The sequence below is a fragment of the Dendrobates tinctorius genome, unplaced genomic scaffold, assembly GCF_039654945.1.
Source record: "Dendrobates tinctorius isolate UK_male_01 unplaced genomic scaffold, ASM3965494v1 ptg000138l, whole genome shotgun sequence".
Lineage (NCBI taxonomy): Eukaryota > Metazoa > Chordata > Amphibia > Anura > Dendrobatidae > Dendrobates > Dendrobates tinctorius.
The window spans coordinates 19,315,274-19,335,607 of record NW_027361806.1 but is presented as its reverse complement, the minus strand read 5'-3'; the positions used below and the strand labels follow the sequence as shown (position 1 = coordinate 19,335,607).

At 45.3% G+C, this 20,334-nt stretch overlaps 1 long non-coding RNA gene across 3 annotated transcripts in view; it reads right to left on the bottom strand.

The window, feature by feature from the left end:
• The window catches only part of LOC141048787 (uncharacterized), a 113,793-nt gene extending 98,585 nt beyond the window's left edge, over nucleotides 1–15,208 (bottom strand). For 2 of the 3 annotated variants that reach the window (XR_012220146.1, XR_012220145.1), the window contains exons 1-3: nucleotides 14,075–15,208; nucleotides 13,028–13,109; nucleotides 12,086–12,226 (exon numbers count right to left, since the gene is read on the bottom strand). This is a non-coding gene — a long non-coding RNA (uncharacterized lncRNA). The remainder of the gene's footprint in view (nucleotides 1–12,085; nucleotides 12,227–13,027; nucleotides 13,110–14,074) is intronic. The other variant, XR_012220144.1, reaches the window with a different exon arrangement.
• Between the last annotated feature and the right edge of the window lie 5,126 nt (nucleotides 15,209–20,334).

Sequence of the window (20,334 nt, the reverse complement as noted above, 5' to 3'; positions counted from 1 at the left end):
ATAGGAGGCAGATACAGATATTCTGTTGCAAGTTTTCCTGCAACGACAGTTACCAGTTAAATATTTCAATGAAAAGAACTTGTTTTTACAGTCTGTATGACTTTCCCTGCTTCAGGTCTTTCTTCACAATCCTCCAGACTTTCCGGGAGGTCTTCTCTGTTGGGCTTTCCCTCTCTCACTTCACCATTATCGCTCTTCTTCCCACCGGCCTCACTGTGGTGGTGGCCTCTTCTCAGTCCATCAGGGTTTGGCCTCAATGTCTCATTTCCCTGGTGCACTTTCCTTCACACTGCCAACCTGAGTGCCTCCTTCACCCTCTCCTCTACAGGTGGCGCTCTCCGAATCACTTGCCCTTTGCCTCAAAATATCCTCGTCTCCCCTCTCAGTATTAGAATGCCTACTATGGTGCAGGGCGTCTCTTCCTCCATTCCTTACAGTCCGAGACAGTTCACAAAGTCAACCCCTCGTAAACCTCGGGCGACCAAACTCACTAATGGAAAGTGCAAAGTTTAATCAACATACGGCATACTAACAAACTGTCATGCCGCGCTCACCGCATTCCCCCGGAGCCGGGGCTCAGCACCCGATGTCATCACTTCCGATATCCGGCCGGTCCGGGGTTCCCATCGAGTGCGCATGCGTATCTGCCGTGTTTGACTTTGTGGTTGTTCACTCGACTCCATGACTTTGTCTAGCTCGCATGCGCTTCCCCATAGCCTGACTACAGCCGCGACATCTCTGTGGTCCTGGAGGACTTCACCCAGAAGTCCCTGCTCACATGCCCTATATCAGGCTGCCTCTTCCTGTAGGCGGCGCCTGATTATCGTTCTGACTTGCTAGACCTGCTTGGTCCCCGCTTGACTGCTCTCTATACTCAGGTCCCTGCCTTGTGCCCAGACGTGCTCCTTGCACGCACTCTGCTTTGCCTTGTACCCAGGCGTGCTTCCCAGCACGTGCTCTGTTGTGCCTCGTACCCGGGCGAGCTTGTCAGTGCACGCTATACGCACTTTTGTACTCAGCCTGCCCCTGTGTACATGCCATGTACTATCCCGAACCCTGCATGTCCCCGTGTCCACGCTTTGCACACTCCTGTATCATGTGTGTTCCCGCCTGCACCCTGTTAGACACTCTCTCTCGCGTCTTCTGTGAGCCGGCCTCCTGGTTCCAGCAGTCGTGGTACTTTACCCCCCTGGATCTGCCCCTGATGCTCCCTGGCTCCCTGTATAGGGGGTGGTCCTCACTAGGTCAACTTGCCCAGGGTGGGTTGGTATCATGACCCAGAGGGTCCACTCCAGGAGTCGTCACACAAACCCACCACAAGAAGTGTAAGCATGATCTAGATGTGGCGCTTTTTCAGTGCATTTTTCCATAAGCTTCTCTAGGAGATGAAGACATTTAAAAAGAAGTGCAAAAAAAAAAAAAAAAAAAATGTAAAAACAGCATGAAAACCTTGCAAGGAAATAATACCACAAAAGTAAAGGAGGGCTAAATGGGATAAAAGTAAAAGTTACATTTACATTTTTCTTAGACTTCTTCAGTGGGTTAATCCACCTCTATTTACCTCTTATTGCACCAGGCCAGCTGCACTGCCACCATACTAGAGGTCGGATCAGTGGGTAAGAGTAACAGGCACCAACCTAGGACATCATGGGGTGATGAATAAGGAACAAACCGTTACGGAGGACATCCCGGCCCCAGTGGGTTCCACAATTGGCTGACGTCCCATTTGGGGGTACTTGGTCTCCTATAATTCCTATGTGAGTTCATGTGTCCATACATGTGCTACCACCTATGGAGCAGATACTATAAGTGAATTTTGGATTTCAGTCTTTCATGCTAATAATCTTTCTTAAAAAAAAATTAAAAAAATATTTTCTCTCTGTGTAGGAATTCCCAGAGCAGCAAAAATGAGAACGCCAACAGCTACCGAATAATTAAATGAATCACTCACACGTTTCTACCCTCTTATTATTTTTTGTCAGGTCTCAGCTAATGCTGTCAGATTCAGGAATATCTACTTATTCTAGTCTCATCAAAAATATTTCCTACCAACAAAGTTTATTTTTTTTCTCAAAGAGTAATTCCAACCTATGTCAAAAAATTTACTGTAGCACTTGTTTGGTCCTAAAGAGCTGTTTTAGGACTCCTCGACTTTGAAAACCAAGCACAGGACCTCTAGGTAATAGCAATGGGGCAAAGAAAAAGTGCCCAACACTCAAGAGAGCTCAGAGAGTCATGATTCATTCCTACTGTCAGACAGAATCCCCCCGGACACTGGTGGCTGTGTGCACTTTTTGACGCCAGACTCCCACAATCTCCACAAAAACCCAGTTAGAATCCAAAGCCTCGTGTAACGACAGGACGTCCTGCCATCATGCTCAGGAAGCCTTCTAGAAATTGTTGCTCTTCTTTGAGAGCTTTGCCAAGTCTTCCAGGAGTTTAAGAGGACAGTTTTTGTGAGCCTCTTTCTACGTTCTACCCAGACGTCCACTCCAATCCCTCACTCACTTATGTCTCATTGTCTATATGCTGAAATATATCAAACAATTAAATAAAGTGGAAATTTTTTTATCATTTATGAACTGGAACAGTTTCTGGAATTTCCAAAAACTTACAGTAGCTCGATTCATCCTTCTCCTGACTACAACTTTCCACTATATGGTCTTCTTCCTATTAAACTCATCCCTCTCCAATCTGTCTTTAATGCAGCATGTAGGCTCATATGTCAGTCCAACCCCTGCACCAATATCTCCACCCTGTGCCAGTCATTACACTGATTAACCAGCCACTGCAAAATACAAACTTATCACTCTCTCCCGCAAAGCTCTCCAACATCTCCTCCTCATCTCTGTCTCCGATCTCCTAGTGATTTAAGATTAAAATCCTCCATAATCCAAACCTCAAATTTATATCAAGACTTTTCACATGCTGCACCTGTTCTCTGGAATGCACTACCCCAGTTAATTGGATTATTTGCCAATCTCCACAGCTGTAGTCGTGTCCTAAAACCATATATTTTATAGGAAGGATTATTACATTTCCTAATCAATTTCTCCCCTACATTACTGCTAAGAACCTAAGGCTATGTGCACACGGTGCGGATTCTGCTGCGGATCTGCAGCGTTTCTGGCCCTGCGGGTCCGCAGCAGTTTCTGCTGCGTTGTACAGTACCATTGTTCGCAATGGTAAAACCAAAAACGCTGTGCACATGCTGCGGATTTTTCCACGCGGATTTGCTGTGGGTTACAATCCGCAGCATGTCAATTCTTTGTGCAGATTCCGCTGCGGTTTCACACCTTATCCATTGTGAGGTGTGAAACCGCAGGGCTAAACCGCAGCCTATTCCGCAGGTAAACCGCAGGACTTTTGACCTGAGATTTTACCTGCGGATTTTTACAAATCCGTGGGGAAAAATCTGCAGCTCTCCAAACTACGTGTGCACATAGCCTAATCCCTTCATGAGCAGTATCCCGACCCCAAATCTTTGTGCACCCTAATGCGGTATATATAGAGATACTGGCTGGTTATGGCTCATACCACTTGATGTGTACTACCGTAAGGATGGTCCTACTTCTTGTCCCCTCTTCTTCTCCCAGTCTGGATTCATGCATCCAACATTCATGGTCCAAGTGTGGACCGGCCAAGGCTTTCCTAAGCCGAGCTCAGCCGTTTCATATATGCCAGGGAAGCGGTTGAGTTTGGGTCAGGAGACCCACGGCCGGTCGGGACATCGTAGGCCATAGCTGGACTCTGAATATAGGCTCTTGTGCGTCGGGCTCTCACGTCTGCTGTTTCCTTTGTTTGACATTCTGTATCCATGTATCATTTGAACTGTACAATGTTGTAGAACATTTTGGCGCTACAAACAGATTATTATTTTTTTTTTATGCCTCCTTTGTATCATGTGGGTGCAGCATTTACACAATTACCCTACATTTTTTTTTAGTAGTCAAGAATAAGGCTCTGGACTCCTCTTTTGCAATTTCTTTTTCCAAACTTCTTTCGCTGGGTAATGAAAAAAAAAAGAAGCGCGTTTCCGTTTTTTCCCGGTGATGACTATTGGAAGTCATTAGTGGGGGGGGTCTTTACATTGCAGACTCCACTCCACCCTAAAATTGGACACAAGCACAGAATTATTTAGTATCTGGACGAGGCTCAAAGCTGCGCGTCCGAATCAACTAACGACATCCGAAGATAAACAGAGGGGGCTTTCAGGAACGAGAGACCCATCACCGACACAGCCGCGTGGGACCATCGACTCCCAAAGTGAAGTGGCGCTCTCCGTCTCCTCACAATTCCCCATTTTAAGGGGGTAATGAATCATTTTATGGAGAGATAAAGGCGATGCTAATTTGTACGGCGCCATTGTCCACCATTACACATTCATTATCTCGTCCTTTTCAGATGAGGACGTGGCGCTCGAACCCTTTGTCATGTGTCTTCTTCTCGTTCTCTTGATTTCTCCCTCTCGCCGCTCTGTTTTCCTGCCTCCATTGGCGCTCCTCCAAGTATCCATGACACATGGTACAGTAGCACTTTGTGTTCGGATGCCCCCCTTTCTCCTACACTCCTCTCTCTTAATTGCCTATTTCTTCCTATCACAAACTTTACAACAATTTAGGGTAATTAACCTTTTACCTCCTAGGCTTGTTTTGCAAAAAAAGAGAAAAAAAAAAAAGTTATCTTGAGGACTTGCATATAATCAGTGGCAAAAACAACTTAATGCGTGTAGGCAAGGCAACAAGGATGACAGCAAATCTCCTGTAGGAGGAATAATGTCTCCGCGTGCATCAGGCTGTGCATGCTACCGTACACGCTACCGTACACACTGTATTCTGGCCAAATGCTAATACGGCTAATGAAGCCTCCTCCGTGAACGCTTTGTGAAAGTGCAATAATGAGGCCGCATCTGGAAACGTCTACAAAACAAGCGCATTATTGGTAAATCTCCCTACATTTCGGAGGAGGCTGTCCGCGTTCTCATCTGCCTGGTGATTACCATGAACATTCCATCTGTGATGACGTCTTATTCATCTTGTTCAACATTCCGCCAGTTTTAGGCTGCAGGTTTTTTTGGACATTTTACTTGAGATGAGACTTTTTATAGCCCCCCAGTAGTCACAGCTGTCCCTCTCTAACTCCCCATTAGTCACATCAGGTCCCTTTCTATTTCTGTCCTGCGACTTAGCCAGTAGCCAAAAGGAATGTATCTGAGACGTCTTCTGCCATTTCCTCAGTTATTGAAGTAGAATCTTTTCCCTCTGAGCAGTGACAGCCTCCCCTACCCACTTCTGTCACCATTCCCCAGTAGTCACAGTAGTTTTCCCTACCTTACATGTACACACAGCATCCTTGACTTGCTCCCCATACTTCCCCAGTAGTCACAGCGGTTTTCCCTACTTTACAAGTAGTTACAGCAGCCTTGACTTGCTGCCCAGTAGTCGCCGTGATAGTCTCACTAGTCTTGATTTGCTTCTCATATTTTCCCAGTAGTCACATTTGCCCAGGATTGGCCCCCATTAGTCACAGCAGGACCTCTCTTCCATCTCCCAGCAGCTTCCTACATTTGGCATTGAATGTATGAATGACAAAGAGAGAAAAATCGAGCCCCGGTGGCCGGTAGACTGCTCGTTGGCCATCTCTGAGCCAGAAAGGAGATATGTACAGTGGGGGAAAAAAAGTACGGTATTTAGTCAGCCACCTATTGTGCAAGTTCTCCCACTTATAAAGATGAGAGCGGCCTGTAATTGACATCATAGGTCGACCACAACTATGAGAGTCACAATGAGAAAACAAATCCTGGAAATCACCTTGTCTGATTTGGCAAGATTTATTTTGCAAATTATGGTGGAAAATAAGTATTTGGTCGTTAACAAAAGTTAATCTCAATATTTTGTTATATTTCCTTTGTTGGCAATGACAGAGGTCAAATGTTTTCTGTAAGTCTTCACAAGGTTGGCACGCACTGTGGGTGGCATGCATTCCTCCAGGCAGATCTCCTCTAGAGCAGTGATGTTTTGGGCCTGTTGCTGGGCAACACGGACTTTCAAATCCCTCCAAAGGTTTTCTATGGGGTTTGGATCTGGAGACTGGCTAGGCCACTCCAGGACCTTCATATGCTTCTTACGAAGCCACTCCTTCGCTGCCCTGGCGGTGTGCTTGGGATCATTATCATGCTGAAAAACCCATCCATATTTCATCTTCAATGCCCTTGCTGATGGAAGGAGGTTTGCACTCAAAATCTCACAATACATGGCCCCATTCATTCTTTCATGTACATATATATAATACATACTTGAGCAAGTTGTAAATCTAAATTTAATGTCAACATATTTTACATGGTGAATCCTTATGCCAAAAGGAACAAACTTGAGGGGTAAGACTTACCAATTTGCATTTCCTTGGCACCCTAATGTACACGGATCAGTCTTCCTGGTCCCTTTGCAGAGAAACAGACCCAAATCATGATGTTGCCACCCCCATGCATCACAGTAGGTATGGTGTTCTTTGGATGCAACTCAGCATTCTGTCTCCTCCAAACATGACAAGTTTTGTTTCTACCAAACAGTCCTACTTTGGTTTCATCAGACCGTATGACATTCTCCCAATACTCTTCTGGATAATCCAAATGCGCTCTAGCAAATTTCAGATGGGCCCGGACGCTTACTGGCTTAAGCAGGGGGACATGTCTGGCACTATAGGATCTGAGTCCCTGTCACTGTAGTGTGTTACTGATGGTAGCCTTTGTGACTGTGGTCCCAGCTCTATGCAGGTCATTCACTAGGTCCCCCGTGTGGTTCTGGGATTTTTGCTCACCGTTCTTGTGATCATTTTGAACCCATAGGGTGAGATCTTGTGTGGAGCCCCAGATCGAGGGAGATTATCAGTGGTCTTGTATGTCTTCCATTTTCTTATTATTGCTCCCACAGTTGATATCATCACACTAAGCTGCTTGCCTATTGCAGATTCAGTCTTCCCAGCCTGGTGCAGGGCTACAATTTTGTTTCTGGTGTCCTTTGACAGCTCTTTGGTCTTCACCATGGTGGAGTTTGTAGTGTGACTGTTTGAGGTTGTGGACGGGAGTCTTTTATACTGATAGCAAGGTCAAACAGGTGTCATTACTACAGGTAATGAGTGGAGGACAGAGGAGCCTCTTACAGAAGAAGTTACAGGTCTGTGAGAGCCAGAAATCTTGCATGTTTTTAGGTGACCAAATACTCATTTTCCACCATAATTTACAAAATAAATCTTCCCAAATCAGACAAGGGGATTTTCTGGATTTGTTTTCTCATTGTGACTCTCATAGTTTTGGTCTACCTATGATGTCAATTACAGGCCTCGCCCATCTTTTTAAGTGGGAGAACTTACACAATTGGTGGCGACTAAATACTTATTTTCCCCACTGTATGTCAGACATTCGTGTCCTGAGCTCCTGCCATCGCCGAGATCCTGTAATCAATGCCCATTCTCTCTGGTTAAGTAATAAAACCGCTACTTGTTAATCCTGTACTCAGACAGATGACTCCCAGTTCCGAAAACCGGAGCCGTGCGCTCAGCAAATCCTCCGAAATCTAACTAATGGCTTCTACCATTAGTGTGAAAAATAGATATTGTGTTGTTTTTATTCTTTTCCATTGCACATTACACACGTGCCTGCAATGACAAGCAGGATCCAGCGGCAGCAGAGCCATGTCCTACAATGTACCGCTGCGAGGAGAGGCCAAATGTCTCTTGTTTAGAAGCCGGCCGCGCTCCAGCCTTGATCTTGGCGTTCGTAGGGGTTAAACCGCGTGCTTACAGCATTATTACATCTGGGATTTCATAGAAAAGTAAACTGCTCGGAAACCTGAAAGCGTTTAAGGACGCCGGCCATCTGTCCATCACGCCTTTAATACATCTCTAAACCTGGGGACTGGACAGGTGGTCGGGGTCCATCCTGTAATAAGATTTATTAACTCAATATATAATGTTTATCAAGGAGAAAGAAGAGAAAAAAAACAAACAATGAGTTGGAAATAAACCCGCAGGCGTCTGCGGATCGCCATTACCTGGTGCCTACCTGTGAAATATTACCGCCCGTCTGCAGAGTAGTGGGAGGCCGCCACTGATTGACGGGCACTCGCCATCCATAAAGTCTGGCCTTTGGGGGCTGCAACCCTGGATTCACTACATAAAGGTTTGATCACTGTGGCGCCATCGGGCAATGAAGTTATGAAAGCGCCGGGTTTCCAGGTCTCTATTACTGATCTTATAGGAGATGAAATTAAACACCTTCAGGGCAAGTATTTTTTTTTTTTTTAACTTAAATGAATGTATTTTGGGCTAAAAATCATTTTTGCAGTCGGGTTTCTTGAACAATTTTGCAAAGTTTATAACTTTTATCTGTCTCTTCTCAGCTCATTTATGACCACATCAACGTTCACCTTCGCTTTGATGTAGTCTGTGATCATAAATGGCTTCAGAAGGACGTGAAGAACACGGCTTTCAGGTTTATAAACACAGGAAAAATAGATCTTTGTGCCGTGTTACCCAATATATAGAAAAATAACGCCAATAAAAGGTATCAGCCATTCACATATTTTAATAGGTTTAATTACCGTATTTATTTTACTTATATAGCGCCATTAATTCCACAGCATTTTACAGACAACAGGGAGAACATACAAACTCCATGCAGATGTTGTCCTTGGTGGGATTTGAACCTAGGACCCCAGGCTGCAAAGTAACAATGCTAACCACTGAGCCACCATACTAACCACTGAGCCACCATGCTAACCACTGAGTCACCATGCTAACCACTGAGCCACCATGCTAACCATTGAACCACCATGCTAATCATTGAACCATCATGATAACCACTGAACCACCATGCTAGCTACTGAAACACCATACTAACCACTGAGCCACCATGCTAATCACTGAGCTACAATACTAACCATTGAGCCACCATGCTAACCACTGAGCCACCATGCTAACCACTGAGCCACCATACAGGCTTATAAAAAACATTGGTGGAGTATTCTTTGTGCCGCCATATGATGCTCCTAGGAGAGTTTACCTCCGTAATATGGTATTTGATGGCGCACGTAGTAGAGAGAGAGGATTCAAAAAGATATAAATAAACTGGAGCAGTGGGCAGCAACTAACAAAATGGTTTTTAACAGGGAAAAATGGAAAGTTCTACATCTGGGCAATAAAAATGAAAAAAGCATATACAGAATGGGAGGAATAGGGCTAAGCAACAGCACATGTGAAAAAGACTAATAGATCACAGACTGAATATGAGTCAACAGTGTGATGCAGCAGCAAAAAAGGCAAATGCAATTCTAGGATGTAATAACAGAAGCATACAGTCTAGATCACGTGAAGTCATTATTTCCCTCTACTCCTATTTGGTCAGACCTCATCTGGAATATTGTGACCAGTTTTGGGCGCCACATTTTAAAAAAGACATCAACAAACTGGAGCAAGTTCAGAAAAGAGCGACCAGAATGGTGACCGGTCTGCAAACCCTGTCTTATGAGGAAAGGTTGCAGGATTTGGGAATGTTTAGTTTGCAAAAGAGAAGACTGAGAGGAGACTTAATAGCTGTCTACAAATATCGAAAGGGCTGTCACATTGTAGAAGGATCAACTTTATTCTCATTTGCACAAGGAAAGACTAGAAGCAATGGGATGAAACTGAATGGGAGGAGACACAGATTAGATATTAGAAAAAACTTTTTGACAGTTAGAGTGATCAATGAGTGGAACAGGCTGCCACGAGAGGTGGTGAGTTCTCCTTCAATAGATGTCTTCAAACAGAGGCCGGACAGACATCTGACAGGGATGATTTAGTGAATCCTGCTTTGAGCAGGGGGTTGGACCAGATGGCCCAGGAGGTCCTTCCAACTCGATTGTATGATTAGATATATGTGACATTGCAGGTCATAAAATCCGATCCACGGAGCTTCCAATCATGAGTTGTTGTACAGATAATCAAAATAATGCGAGGAAGGGGGAAAAAAAAGGAAAAATTGTCATCTCACCCGGTGAAGGAGGAATCCCAGATAGGGCACGGTGCACGAATAGCTCCAGGCCTGGTCCCCCCCAAAAATCTAAAACTTCACATTTATTTGAATAAACATTAAAAAACAGGAAAAAATCAAATCATGGCAGTAGACGTCCCGATGTCTGGTCTACACGTGTCGAGCGAAACGCTCTTAATCATGACAATGTATCTGATGGAAAGGAACGATACATTGTAACGATGAACGTTTTGCTCAAAACGTGTAAACCAGACATCGGGACATCTACGGTCAGGATTTTATTTTTTCCTGTTTTTTTAATGTTTATCCAAATAAATGTGAAGTTTTAGATTTTTCCGGCTGCTGGCTGCTTTTTTCCTGTACAGGCATTGATTCCAAATTATCTTTCTGACCCTAAAGTTGCGTTCTACCAATATGGAGTGGACGGATCAGGAAAAAATGGAGTCTCCTTTGTATGGCTCTAATGTTGATGTAAGTAGTGTGTGGTCGCCTTGTCTCGGGGAAGGGGTGATGCCGAGACCCTTATATTGAAAGTATACTGTATAAAGCATTAATGCACATTCTTTAAGGTTTGCACTTATCTTAGCGCCTGCATGATGGTTTGTGTTAATTAACGCAATGAAATTTATGTGACTAATGTAAATCTATGAATATCGCCGAGCCGGAAGTTTGCTTCATTGCACCCAAGGGTATCTTTGTAACATCATATTTGGTAATATTTTATGTAATTCATTGGTGCAAACAATTAGATCAATCCCCACTTTACTTTCAATGAATACAATAAGATGCAATACCACAGACAGCCTTTGTGTAGAAATGGCGCTGTTTCTGGATTCATAGAGTTTGAAGGCAGCGGCAGGGTGCATGCGCGATCGCGGCTACATTCAACCAGGTGACAAGGGACTCGTTACACCATCTCTTGGGGTTATAGAGTTTGGACCCGCAATAATCAGACACCACCTTTGCTGTGGGTAGCTGAGCAATTTTGATTTGAGGCGGAAACACTCCTTTAAAATGATGTTTGACGTGCCGGATCTACACAAAATAATAAATATAATGCAATCAGAAATTAAAGCGAAAACCCCTCTCGAAATCCACAGGAAAAGTAACAGGTGTCTGATCACTGTGGACCCCCGGAGTGAGGGCCCCTGGTTGATTAGAGCAATGATTGATTACGCATGCAGACTGCTGCTTCATTCAACGTCTCTGAGGCTACTTTCACACTTGCGTTTTTTTGCGCTGTGCACCGTGCAAGCGCACATAAAAAACGCATTATGCGTTTGTGTGCGTTCTTTTGTGTTTTTGCGCATGGTTTATTTTAAAAAATGCATGCTTTTTTTGCACTGACGTGCGCACGTCAGCGCACCCATAGACTATCATTTGTTTTTGGGTGAATTTTGTGCACATTGCGTGCGCATGCGTTTTTTTTTTAGACAGGACGGACGCACAAAAAATGCAACAGGATGCATTTTGTGGGCCCGGGCGCACACTACCAAAAAACGTATGCGCATACTAAACGCATGTGTATGCGCACCCATGTTAAGTATAGGGGAAAAAAATGCATGCTTTTCTGCGCAAAAACACAGCGCAAAAAACGCAAGTTAGAAACCAGCCTGAGACTGCCAGACATGGCCGAGTACAGCGCGGAGGATCTCTGTCTATCCTACAGGCCATGAACGGCACAGCACTGGTGCATGCGCAACATTTGCTCCTCTCAACAAGGTTGGACCTCCAGTGACCCTATTGATCAGACACTTAGCACTTATGTTGTGGATAGGCCATCACCTTTGTAGAGTGTTCCAGTTATTTCAGGTGACACTTCAGTATAAGCTGTCCTATGTGTGTACACGATAAATAACACTATTTCGGGCCATTATATAACTTGTATTCTGTATTTTCACCAGTTTTCTCCTCTGCAGGTTCTAGCTATAATTTTCAGTTGTCCTGCTCCTCTGTCTCTATGTATCACATGTCCAGAAGCAGATCCATGGAAGAATTATGCAGCAGTATTGATCAGTGTAGCTGTGAATACAGCCCTGGAGTGAGATTTTAACTTACTGGGAAGCAGCAGAGGCTTGTAGGACTTTAATCAGCAATATTGAGATGTGTGGCCGTGAATCCTGCTCTGGAATGAGACATCTTTCTAGAAGCAGAATTGAGGACATTATCCAGCAGTACTGAGCCCGTGTAGCTGTGAATCTACCACAAGGATGAAATAAAACAATTACTGGAAAGCAGCAGCAACATGGATGACATTATACAACTGTTCTGAGAAGTGTTGCTGTGAATACAGCTCTGGAGTGAGAAATCTTTCTAGAAGCAGAATTGAGGATATTAGAACAGGTGTAGCTGTCAATCCAGCACCAAGGTGACATAAAATACTTTATAGAAAGCAGCAGCAACATGGAGCACATTAAAAAGCAGTTCTAAGAAATGTTGCTGTGACTCCAGCACGGGAGAGAGAAAACTTTCTCGAAGCAGAATTGAGGCTATTATCCAGTGGTATTGAGTGGGTTTAGCTATGAATCCAGCACCAGAGTGGCCTAAAATACTTAATAGAAAGTAGCAGCATTCTTTCTGTATTCCCCTTCTCCTCATTGTAGCTTTCAATATGTTGCTGAAATCTGATCCCTCAGTGAGCGACCAAGCCATCTTCATTTTAGCAGTTTTTCAGAGGGAAAATTAAATTAGAAGGCAAGGGCATGAAGGAAAAGTGGCTCATAAGCGGGGAAAAAAGCTGATATGTTACAATGTTTCTTATAGCTGCTTACACTATTGATTTATGCAACATTTGCTGACATCACACAATGACCATTGTATTACTTTCTGAAGCCTTTACCACTCATTACAAGTAGCAATTTGCCACCTTTTCATGCAAATACAGGGATCATCTCATTTCAACACAAGCTTCAAAAAAGTCCGAACCTCTAATCTGTCCCGCAACACTTGTTGTCGTTTTCAATTTTTGCAAAAACTGCATTTATGTAACAGTGTAAATACCTCATTAGAGATGATTGAGGTCCATTTGGTAACTGAACAATCTCCAGAGTTTTCCCAGGAAACACAACATTGTTAACCAAACCTGATGTAAATAACAAAAAAATTAAATTATTATTTCCTTCTTTTGGAGCAAATACTAATGTTATAGCTGTAAAATCCCCAGAGTTGTGTTTCACTTAGGAACACGGTATAAAATCAGAGAAATGCACCACAAGTGAATTGCCATCACACCACCGCGCGGAATCATAGGCTGTTAATACTAATTTTCTGGATAATTCCCAAATAATGATACCTCTGATGACTTCAAGGGTGCTTACCTTAATTATGAACTTTTGCTTTATGTAAAGAGCATGTCAGGCGTAATTACTTATCTTGTTAGTATTTCGGAGTGAAGCGAGCGGAGATCGAGTGCGCAGCGCGGGACGGGAATATTTAGAAAACGTTCTAATCACAGACATATAAATGTTGCTGTGTTATTTGGCGCAAGGCTGAAAATCCAATGGATCCGGGATGGATTTAACCTTCCACACCTGGGATTCCTACAGATTGCAAGAATCACATTATAAGGCTGCATTCACACACAGCAGTTGTGCACAGCTTTAATGTGCAGCAGCCCTTTATCGCCGCAGACTTTCCACTACATAATTCCTTAATTTTTGCAGGAAAACAGCTGTTTAACCTGCAAAAAAAAACAAGAGCTTCACAGTTTACAGGTAAATCAGCTGTTTTCCTGCAAGTTTAAGATATTGTGCGGGAAACAGTGCAGGAAACACAGGGCTGCTGGGGATAAAAGCTGCAGAAAGACTACCGAGTGTGAACGCAGCCTATGGGCCAAGCTGAATTTACCCATGCAGTAATTTTATGGCACAGACTAATTCAGTGGAAAATCAGCATACCTGGACCAACCCCATGACCCGGGGAGAGGGGCATGGACACAGGAAACTCGGAGCAGAAAGCTCGCGAAGGAGCAGTGAGTTGCCGGCCATCAGAGAGAGCGCAGTAGGGTGAGCAGCACGCTCAGCCGAGCCGGACAGCATCGAGACTTACCTGCACTAAGGAGAGTGCTGTGTGCCCGGATAGGTGTCGGGCAGTGTGTGTCAGCTGCAGGACTCTGGAGCGTGTCTTCCCCAGCGGACCAGCGTGCATCAGCTCACGTGCGCTACTGAGACTTCTGCTACTTCTTTGGCCCTCACTGATCGGGCTTATGAACTAGGGGCTCAGTGGCTAAAACCAGAGACTGCCCACTTCCGCCAGAAGACGGATCACTATTCTTGGACCCCATCGGAGGCCTCTACACCGGCCACTGCCGGCACTACTACCCCCATCGAACTGTGGCTTAAGGAGCATCAGCGGGAGCCACGATAAGAGTTATTTGAATATAGGACTGTTGCTTTAATTCTGCCTGTTCCTTTAACTCTGATTCATTGTTTATTAGCTTCCTGCGAGGAGAGCACCCCTTAATTTGACTGTTATGTGTCGCCCTCCCAGGGCTGTGGGGTATTCGGTACCGGGCCGGTATCAGTGGGATGTGTCACAGCAGTGGTGACCCGGACCGTGGCCCTGGGCGACCAAGTAATCGCGATAAGTTAATGGTGGAATGAAGTTAAATGAATAGTTTGTGACGCCACCTGTGTTGTTCGGCAAGGGAGGTGTTAAGCCGACGCTGCAGACAGATCCTCCGGGACAGATGGTGTGGTGCAGCAGTGATGTTATAGCCCTCCACAGGCAGGGCTGTTGTCCCAGGGCAGTGTAGATGTGGAGACACTTAGATGGTGTAGTGTCCGGCGCAGGGGATGTAGCAGTGACGGGCGGACAGACGCAGGAAGGAATGGAGGACACCAGGGCACGTAGTTCCAAAGCTTTACTCACAATCTGTAGTGCCCGCTTCCGTGCCGTGTCCTCCGGGCCAGGGACTCAGTCAACCTCCAAACAAGATGGAATGCTCCCTTCCACACTCCGCCAACTTATGTGCCTTTTCTGAACGTCTCCTCTATAGCGCCTTTAAGTGTGAAGATCTCCTAGTACTGAGTTACACTGGAGTTCCTCCTGACAGATGTTACCAAGAACTCTACTTGTACGGCAGACAACTGTAGCCTGCTTCGGGGACTCTCTACTCCTGAGTCCCGGCTCTCTATCCGTATTGCTGTTGTGCCCCAAGTCTTAGATGGGAGTAGTGCATTTACAGCCCACTACTCCACCGGTGTCTGCTGCAGAACCATTAGTGTTCATACAACCTCGGGGACCGGGCCCCAGCCTTGCGCTTAGAACTTCTAGGCAGGGTTCTTCCTCTAACCCACGTCCTCTGTGTTCCCTTTTACTCCTACATTCCGTACTTGTCTTTCCCTTCTATGGAAGCTCAGGCTTCAGTTCTACGTCTTTCTACTTCTTTCCTTTCCTTTCCCGTGCCAGCTGGCTCAGGTCACTGAGGCAGCTGCAGCACTCCTTCCTCCATCCCTTCTTCCAGGGATCTCCTTTCCTCACTCCTCTCTGAGTGACTTCCTCCCTCCAACTGACCTCCTGTCAGACTGCCCTGTAATCCTAAACCATCCTGCTCACATATATATATTCTGAACTCCACCCACCTCCCAGCACGTCTAGTGTTCCAAGCAGGGAACCACCAAAGGTGCTCTGCTTCTCTCTAAGCAAGGAGCCGCAATGTGGTTATGCTGAACTACTCTATTGTGTGGGGTGCAAGTGTTGGAGCGTGGTCAGGAGCCTCCAACTTACCTGGATGGTGGTGCACCACACCTTAGGAGAAGATGCAGTACCTCTGTGGCGACTGAGCCTCAGGGGCACCACAGTTACATTAATAATACCGTACTGCTCTGCAATCCCTGTGTACTGCCTCTCAGCACCTGCTTACACATGTTCGGTCTTTCTGAACTTTTTTAAAGCGCTTCAAGCTTCCAAAGTCAGAAAGCTGAAAAGAGAAGTGACCTGACCGCTCCTCTGGAGGCTGCGCCCACTAGTAATACATACAATAAAAAAAATTAAAAAAACACGTTGGCTGTGAAGCTGCTACAAAATACAGCAGAAGAGACGTCAAAAAAGACACTTAAGGAAAAACACCACCGGCGTTTTCTCGAAGTGTCCTTTGAAGGAAAAACTCATGGGTCTGAAAGACGTCATGTGGACACACTTCTTACACATCTATGGGTTTGATAGAGACAGACGAGTAGAGGACTAGTCACAGTATCTCCATCTGTCCGACACATCTTGAATGGAGCTGAACTGCACGGACAAATCTGCACGTGGAGATTTTCATGCACATTTTGTCGAGAATTACAAACTCAATGCTGCAAATCTGCATCTCAAAAAGCAGCAAAATCTGCAGACAAAACGTACGGATTTTGCAACAGTTTGCCCGGCGTCTTCGCTTGTTTTTAGCATGTTAGTTAGAAGGTAAAGAAGAATTCTGGCCTCCGTCTCCCCATGTCGCCCCTATGATTTTGTATTATTCTCTTGGACTGTGTCATAGATGTAATTGTAAAATCTATACGCCATTTCATAGTTGATAGTGAATATTAAAGCAAGGCTATTACCTCCAGGGACGCCCTTAATGTGAACAGTTAAAGAGGATTATCTGATGGATCACAGGCCAGGCATGGCTGACAGAGGAATCTTGGGATACATCATATTTATGGCCGGTAGAGATAACGTATCACCTTTAGCCTCAGAGTGAATTGAAAGGCAAGCAGACTGCTTAAGGTTATGAATATTGAGGCTATCAATACTGAGGTTTTTATGAATGGCATAGATATGGTATATGATGATGGGATCTGTATCTAGTTTACAGGAGAGAGCCAGAGACCTGGGCCTGAACTAACAGGGACTGAATAAAGAAGCCTTAATTGATCTACTGGTGGGTCCTAGCCAGACCACCTACTTCCATATGTCTGAAGGACGAGCACAGGAGATGAGGACCCCCACAGCCAAAAAGCCAGAGGGTGGCATGGTACGAAGAAGAGATGGCGGTTCTGGGCCCAGGCGTCTCAGGAGTATAAGGAGGAGGCTGCCCGCCGGGCACAGCAGAGACAAGGAGCGAAGGAGATCGAAAGAGGGATTAATGCAATGTGGATTGTAACCCCCACGATCCAGGAGCATGTACAGATCACCCGGACAGAGTTTAAGCCATTTGATGAGGCTTCCGGAGATGTGGAGGGGTTCTTCAAGGACTTTGAGCAGCAGTGTGCTGTGATGGAGGTGCCCCACTCTGGCTGGATGCGTTTATTAGTGGAACTCCTGAACGGTAGCATGGCGGAGGCTTACTGAACCATTGACGCACAGCGGAATCGGGATTATAACATTGTAAAGCGGACTATCCTGGATTACCATGCTATTACCCCTGACTCATATAGGGCCAAGTTCCGAGACCTCCCATGCACCATGGGGGGTCGTTTAGGATGTTGCACATAAGATGTCCCAGGCATGTTGGAGATGGCTGGAAGCAGAAAATGCCTTTACTGTGGAAGATGTTATACAGGCGTTCCTGTTATGAATGAGTCACCGTAGGAGGCAAAAGCAGAAATACAAGCTAAGTCCAGAAAGCCAGAGAAGTTGGCAACTATCAGATTGCAGACCCCTGAACCTATCAACACAACTAGCAGTAGCCGTGGGGGGTTCCTACGAAGCCCTAGACCCCTCGATCACAGCCGGAGAATTACATAGGCCTAAAGAAAGAAAGGGGAAATCTAAACTGCCCCAGAGCAGACCCCAAAGCAATAGGCAGCCCCCAACATATAATGACGGTGAAGCAAGATGAAAATACTAACACAGACAGAAAGATAGACTGAGCAAAGACGGGGCCCGCAACTATCTAGATAGGAAAGGACAGGAAGGCTGCTGTCTGCAATCTGCCAAAACCCTATCAAAGACATAAGCCAACAAGCTGATATGAAAAAGGCCCTGAAGCAGCTAGGCTTCAAAAACTAAATCAGCACTCAGGTATTTTCAGAAGACAGAGCTAAATGAATTCAGCACACCCCAGCAGGGAATGGCAGAAATCCAGAAAAACAAAGCAAAACAAAGTCAAAGCACCAAAGCAAAAGGCCGAGCAGCAAACTTAGCTTTAGAGGAGCAGGAATTCAGACTGGTCTCCAAGGATCCCACAGAGAAATCACCCGCAGGGCAGAAGGGTGTCGGCAGCCTTATATCCAGTCCGTAACTCCACTCAGCCAGTCATCATCATCAGCCTCAGGTGTTTGATAATCAGGCTCACTACCTTTCTTTACCAGAAGAGGGAGTTCCTCGGGCCTCAGTAATGAAGGGGAAAATGAACTCACAACAGTATCTCCCCCTTGAGGAGGGGTCACCGAACCCTCAACTACGTCACCAGGGCGATCAGGGTGAGCCCGATGAAAGGCACGCACCAATCTTTTGGCATGAATATCAGAGGCAGAGACCCAGGAATTATCCTCCTGACCATAACCCTTCCACTTAACCAAATACTGGAGTCTCCGTCTAGCCAGACGGGAATCCAGTACTTTCTCTACCTCATATTCCATGTTACCTTCAACCAATACAGGGTCTGGAGGTGCCACCCCCGGAACAACAGGTTCAACAAACCTCTTCAACAAAGATTTATGGAACACATTATGGATTTTAAATGTGACAGGAAGAGCCAAACGAAAAGAGACCGGATTAATAATCTCCACAATCTTGTAAGGTCCAATAAATCTAGGCTTAAACTTAGGAGAAGCCACCTTCATAGCAATATTTTTTGATGATAACCACACCATATCACCAACCTTAAACTGGGGACCAATGGTCCTATGTCGGTTGGAAAACCGCTGGGCCTTTTCCTGGGAGAGAGATAACTTATCCACCACTTGGTCCCAGATCTGGTGCATTCTCTCCACCACAGTGTCAACACCTGGGCAGGCAGAGGGCTCCACCTGCCCTGAAGAAAATCGAGGATGAAACCCAAAGTTACAAAAAAAAGGTGACATCAAAGTGGCAGAACTAGCTCTATTATTTAAAGCAAATTTGGCCAAGGGCAAAAATGAAACCCAATCATCCTGATCAGCAGAAATAAAACATCTCAAATATGACTCCAAGGTCTGGTTTGTTCTCTCTGTCTGCCCATTGGTCTGAGGGTGAAAAGCAGAAGAGAAGGACAACTGAATCCCCAGCCTGGAACAGAAAGTTCTCCAAAATCTAGACACAAACTGGACTCCTCTGTCAGATACAATGTTCTCAGGAATCCCGTGCAAACGAACCACCTGTTGTAAAAACAGGGGCAGCAACTCAGAGGAAGACAGCAACTTAGGGAGTGGTACAAGATGAACCATCTTAGAGAATCTATCACAAATCACCCAAATAACAGTCATTCTCTGAGAGACAGGCATATCAGAGATAAAATCCATTGAAATATGGGTCCATGGCCTCTTGGGGACAGGCAAAGGCATCAACAACCCACTAGAGCGAGAACACGATTTAGACTGGGAGCAGGTCCCACAGGACTGCACAAAATTCCTGACATCACGAGACAAGGAGGGCCACCAAAAAAAACGACTCACCAGATCTCTAGTACCAAAAATACCTGGATGACCAGCCAAAGCAGAGCAATGAACTTCAGACATCACTCTCTTCTTCCACTGGTCAGGAACATACAACTTTCCACTGGGACAACGCTCAGGTTTGTCCTCCTGGAACTCTTCCAGAGCACGTCTCAAATCGGGCGAGATGGCAGAAAGAACTACCCCTTCGCCTAAGATGGTAACAGGCTGGGTCACCACAGGAGAATCAGCAAAGAAGCTCCTAGAGAGGGCGTCTGCCTTGACATTCTTTGTTCCAGGAAGAAAAGAAACCACAAAATCAAAACGTGTAAAAAACAAGGCCTACCTAGCCTGTCTAGGGTTCAAGCGCTTAGCCGACTCTAGGTAAATCAAATTCTTGTGGTCAGTGAGGACCACGACTTGATGCTTAGCTCCCTCCAACCAATGTCTCCACTCCTCAAATGCCCATTTCATGGCCAACAGTTCCCCACATCATAGTTACGTTCAGATGGAGAGAACTTTCGGGAAAAGAAAGCACAGGGATTCATTTTAGATGTTACAGGATCCTTTTGGGACAAAACAGCTCCTGCACCAATCTCAGAAGCATCCACCTCTACCTGGAATGGAAGTGAGACATCAGGTTGCCGCAAAACCGGGGCAGAGGTGAATCTTCGCTTTAGCTCCTGAAAGGAAGAAACAGCCTCCGGAGACCAAATTAACACATCAGCACCCTTTTTAGTCAAATCAGTCAATGGCTTGGCAATACTAGAAAATTTTGCTATAAATTTCCGATAAAAATTAGCAAAACCC